This window comes from Stegodyphus dumicola, chromosome 6 (genome assembly GCF_044657685.1).
Source record: "Stegodyphus dumicola isolate Sdum_Otavi_A_Nest chromosome 6, ASM4465768v1".
NCBI classification, from domain to species: domain Eukaryota; kingdom Metazoa; phylum Arthropoda; class Arachnida; order Araneae; family Eresidae; genus Stegodyphus; species Stegodyphus dumicola.
In genome coordinates this window covers 143,845,571-143,851,570 of record NC_140773.1, presented here as the reverse complement: position 1 = coordinate 143,851,570, position 6,000 = coordinate 143,845,571, and positions in this window count along the sequence as shown.

Sequence of the window (6,000 nt, the reverse complement as noted above, 5' to 3'; positions counted from 1 at the left end):
GATCCTCAGTAAATCTCTTACATGGAACCCACACGTTACACATATTCTCAGGAAGTTTCGAGCTAGTAAAGCTTCACTCTTCCCCTTAATTGCTCGAAACAGTGTTCTATCTATTGATAATAAGTTGCTCATTTACAAAACCATGTTGCGTCCAATTCTTAGTTATGCATGCCCCGTCTGGGCATGCTCGTGCAAAAGTTTGAGAAGGCAGTGATCTTTTTGATTTTTATTGCCGCCTATCTAGGGCATTTTATGATAAACAGGAACTTCTGGACAATCCTGTGGTTGTTAACTATTGTTATGATACTAGGGACCCCAATTTCAGTAAACGCCCAAGTGCGATCCTAAATGTTAGTAATGTGTAATTTTGTATATGTGTTATGCAAATTGTTGCTCAGATTCTTTATTGTATATTGTTCTTTTTTCTTGCTTTTTGTTTTTACTAGTGGCACTAAGGCGTCGCACTTCGTATTTTGTTTCTCTTGTGTGTACATGTATTCTTCTGTGAAATAGTTGTTAAAAAATAGCTAATTATGTATGGATTAGTAATTAGGTACTTAAGGAAAAAAATTTGTATTTAACTATTAGCAATTATGAATTTAAACTCTTGCTCATTTAATTATTTAGCACATTCAGTTATATTTCTCATAATTCGAAACTTTTATCATGTTATTCGATGAGGGGTAGGGCTATGGCGCCCAGGCACCCTGGTGGTTAAGCACCGCAGTTCAACATAGAAGCTCTTCTTTCGTTATTACATGATGCCAGGAAACAATTATAGCCTCAATTAGTTCCCTTTTATTTGATGGGCGCCTCATTCGGACAAGAGTTTTCAAACGGTGCCACAAATTTTCGATAGGATTGCGGTTAGGACTGTTTCCTGGCCATGCAGAGTCGTAGCTAGGGTTTTCAGCGCCCAGGGAAAACTGAAGATTTCGCGCCCCCTACTGCTTGCCAAGGATGGAAAATATTTAATTCTAAAATGTCGTAACATCAGTTTGGCGCCCCTTGGATTCTGCGCCCTGGGACAAATGCCTCCTTGCTCCCCTCTAGCTACGCCCCTGTGGCCATGACAACAATTTAATGCTCTTTGTAAGAAACCACTCTTTCGATATTTTGGCCGTGTGGCAAGGAGCAGAATCCTGTTGAAAAATAAACGAAGCATTGTTGGAAAAGAGATATCCGATAGAAGGTAGAAGTTTTGGTTCTAGAATAGTGTCAATGTATTTTCTGGCATTCAGTGTCCCATCGATGACATGAAGGCGACCAATACCATCTGCTGACATGCATGACTAAATCATAACACTAACTGGGTTTTTCACAGTTGCTTGAATGCAGTCAGGATGTAGCTCTTCTCCTATTCTACGTCTTACATATTTTCGCCCATCACTACCGAATAACGATATCTTAGTTTCATCACTCCATATAACTTGTGACCACTGATCATCTGTCCAATTAATGTGTTCCTTTGCCCACTGTAGTCTTTTTTTTTTCGTCGCTGAAAATTAAGATAAGGCTTTTTTCGTGGAATTCTACCTCTCAGTCCAACATCTGTTAATCTTCTCCTGATTGTTCTTGAGCTGACAGAAACACCAGCATCATTCAGATCATTTCTGATAGCCGCTGATGACATTTTTCTATCTTGAAGACATAGTCTTTTTATTCTTCTGTCATCAATAGATGTGGTGCACCTTTTTCGGCCTTTTCCTTCTTTGTTTTTATTGAATTTGTCCCCTGATATCGTAAACAAAATTTTCGGACTCCAGATGTAGTCACTGAACCACCCACCTATCTTGCAATTTCAGCATAGGAAAGACCACTTTCTCGTAACACAATAATATTACATCTCTTTCTAGGTGTCCAATCTACTCTTTTATTTGATGTCATTGCTTCTTGACTAAATTAAAAATTTTTACAAAAATTCCTACTTGTAATTGCAGTGTATAAGAAACAGGTCTTCCTTCTACAGAACAAAGCAAAATAATGAATTGTTTCAAGTGTAAACATGATGTCAGCTTCTACTGGCAGTTACTAACATTTGATTGGTTCTCAGAACAAGAACAGTGACTGGCCAGGAAAGCTAGACATTACATACCACTTCATAACTGTGTGACATTACATACCACTTCATAACTTCATAACTCTTCATAACTTCATAACTGTAACCACTCATTTATATTAAAGTACATATAACTTTTTTGTATTGCAAATAATTGAATTTTGTGATTTGTATTGAATTCAGTAATAAATTCTCTTTAAAATGACATATACAAGTTTGCATTTTGCGAAACGTAACATTTTCTATAAGCATACAAAGTTCAAAAACATAAAAATTTCCAAAAGTGTCCACAATTTTGGCCACCACTGTATATAGCAGGTGGCGCTTTGCCTTTTTTGTTTTGATCATTTTGTATATCTTCTTTTATCTGAGATTCATTTGGAACAGCAATACTAGTGTCCATTGTTTCTTGACTATTAATGGAAGGAGTAACAACTAGTTTGTGCTAAGAAGGATTAATGGGACGAAAAATAACCCTTTTTCCTTTTACCCACTGTACGATCTCCTTTAGATTTTTGTTCAGATTCGTTACCTGAACTATCTGTTTCTTGTTCTAAAGGAATTTCATTTGAATTGTCTTTATTTGGCTTATTAAGTCAGCCTTTCATGCGTTTTCTTTTGACAATTTTCCATTCACTTTCTGTAGCTGTAGAACGAGTTTCTTCTTAATGTTGTAATGACGTTTCAATTTCTTTTTGAGCAGTAGTTAAAGCATCATACAGTTTTTGAAGTAGATCAAATTCTTTGTCTTCTTTGATAGAAAGATTTCTATTTTGTTTCTTGATTCTCAACTCCTCAACGGTAGCCGCAAAAACTTTCAAAAATGGTACCATCATCCATAAGCAAATTCAACAAATGGAGCTGTGAAAATCCAAAACCTTAATGGATGGAGTCCGGCGCCACAGAACCAGACCCACACGAAGGTCGGCAGTATTGTTCGAAATAAAACCGTTTTATATCAGAGCACGAGACTGTTGCCAATCGAAAAAATGAAAGATAGTGTTACGAATTTGGTATTTAAAAAGCTAATGTTAGTTCAAATATAAATTAATTGGTTTTATTTCTCGCGCAGTGCAGCGCGTGACGAATATTAAAAGAGGAAAGCTAAACCGGAAAATTAAAAATACAAGAGCACGTGCAATTAACATTAAATAAATAAATATGTCTTTTTGATTTCGAGAAAGTACCAGAAAATTCTAGCGCGTGATTTTTAAAATCTTATAAAAGGAGGAAAACATCTCAGTTCGTAGTAGTTGCTTAGTTTGTTGTTGTTTAGAAAACTGCTCTTGTTGATCGTAGCGAATTCGCGGATTAGCGTTCTTTATCTGTTTTGAATTACGTTCTATTGGACATTTGAGTAGTTAGAAGATAACTACTGTGAGATACTGTAATACTGCATGATAATTTGAGAAAATGTAAGCATTTTTGTTGTGATAATAATAAATTTTTGTTCATTTTTCATCGGACTTGTGCATTCATTTCATAACGAACCCGTACGCACGCAACAATTTTTGGTGTCAGGAGTGGGGTATTGAATGCCAATCACAAGAGCGATGGAAGAACAATTAAAACAATTCATGGTAGCCTTTGCTACATTTAAAGAAGAAATGAAAGACTCTGTTAAAGAAGAAATGAAGTTGGGCCAGGAATCCGTTAAAGGAGAAATGAAATTGGGCCAGGAATCCATTAAGGAGGAAATGAAAGTAGGTCAAGAGGAATTGAAGAGAGAAATTACTTGCATAATAGAAAACAAGTTCCAAGCTATGGAAGGAAGAATGGATACAGTTGAAGACAAAGTTGGAGAAATTCAAGAAAGAGTTTCTGCGGTAGAGCAACAAATTGAAAACAGAGTTTCTGCCGTCCAACAACAAATTGAGGAAAGGGTTTCTGCTGCTATTGCAAAAGAAGACACTTTAAAGAAGAGCATAGCGACAGAAGGAAGCAATTCTGAGTGTTTTAAATTCTTACTGATGCTTGCTTGTCCATCTCTGAAGTTATCCACATATGATGGGAAGACATCCTGGCAAGTGTATAAAACACAATTTCCTATCGTTTCGTATGCGAATGGATGGGATTCCCAAACTAAGGCCTGTCATCTTGCCGTTTCTCTGAGAGCAGACGCAGCGGATATCCTGCAGACGCTTCCAGAAAACCAGACTTGACTTCGAAGCTCTATCCGGCGCATTGGAGCTGCGCTTTGGCGAGAAGTGTTTAAAAGACTACAGCAGGCTTCAATTAAAATCCCGTCAACAGAAACCCACCGAATCACTCCAGGAACTCGCCACGGATGTTGAAAGGCTGTCCCACCTCGCCTTTACGGAGTGCCCGAGAGAAACGAGGGAAATCCTGTCCCTGCAGTACTTTATCGATGGCATCCGTGATCCCGAAATACAGAAGGCTCTACGAATGGCGGATGTTAAAGCTTTAAAAAGCGCTCTAGTGTACGCCATAAAATTCGAGGCAGCCCAGCAAGCCACTCGTCGAGACCGCCACCCAGTCAGAGCTGCTCAAGTGCAGGAGCCAGGGGATCAAGTCACCGCTCGTCTAGACGATTTAACTAGACAACTGAACTCCTTGAGACGGAATATTGGTGAGAAGAAACCGATTGTTAAGTGCTGGAACTGCGGTGCTGGAGGACACATACGACGAAACTGCAGAATACCCCAGGGTACGGATGTTAAGACCGCTTCTAACAAGCAGCAAAGAAACTAATTAGTGGCCATCTCGCGGGGCGGAAGTTGCCAGATAATGAAAAGCCCCAGTTTAAAGCGTTTCAGATTTCTGCAGTGAGAGGCGGCAGTAATGGACTTTTCATAATAGGACATATTAATGGAGTTCCCTGCAATATGACGATAGATACAGGAGCCAACGTTACCATCATTCGAAAAGTACCATACATATTATCTGGACGCCGCCCTGCGTTACCCTCCAAATTGTGTCCGGTGAGAAGATCGACATCGAAGGAAAAGTAAATGTTAACATCACGTTTGGAAGTTCCGCTTACCATCACACGGCATATGTAGCAGAGATCACTGATTCTTGCATACTCGGATTGGACTTTCTAAGGAAATACAATTTTTCCTTGGACTTTAAAAGTAACGAATTGCATTCTACATCTGAGGACATAGCGTTATTTGGAGTTAATGATGAAGAACTTAAATCTGTCCATAAAATCATAGCACAAGACAATATCACAATACCGGCAAGAACAGAAATTTTACTTCCTGGATCCATAGCCGAAAACAGAAATTTCCGCTACGGCATCATAGAATATCCAAATAACTGTAATAGCCCAAAAGGAGTGCTAGTAGCCTCAACACTCGTCGACCTATCCAGAACGGTTATCCTGGTGAGAGTCGCCAATGTAACTGAGAAAGTGAGAATTATTAAGAAAGGTGAAATGGTTGCAGCATGTACTCCAGTAACCACCGTTGAAAGAAAGAGTAACATCCAAGAATCCGTGTCTTCAGAAAGCATTACATCAGAGTTACTTCAGAATACGCAATTAAACGATGAATAGAAGAATGCTGCCGATCGCGTCATTAAAGATCTTCAAGTTGTTTTCTCCCGCTCGTCTTCTGACGAGGGTCGAACCAGTTTGGCACAACATAGAATTGATATCGGCGATCATCCTCCGATCAAGCAACATCCAAGACGTCTACCGATTGCTAAACAGGAAGAGGTACGAACACTTTTAAAAGATATGGAAGAAGGCAATGTCATCGAGCCTTCAGCAAGTCCATGGGCATCTCCCATCTTTCTTGTCAGAAAGAAAGACGGCTCAACAAGATTTTGCGTTGACTATCGCCGGTTGAATATAGGTTACGAAGAAAGACAGTTACCCTTTTCCTAGAATTGACGACATTCTAGACACTCTTTCTGGAAGCAAGTGGTTCTCAACACTTGATTTAAAAAGTGGTTATTGGCAGGTAGAAATACAC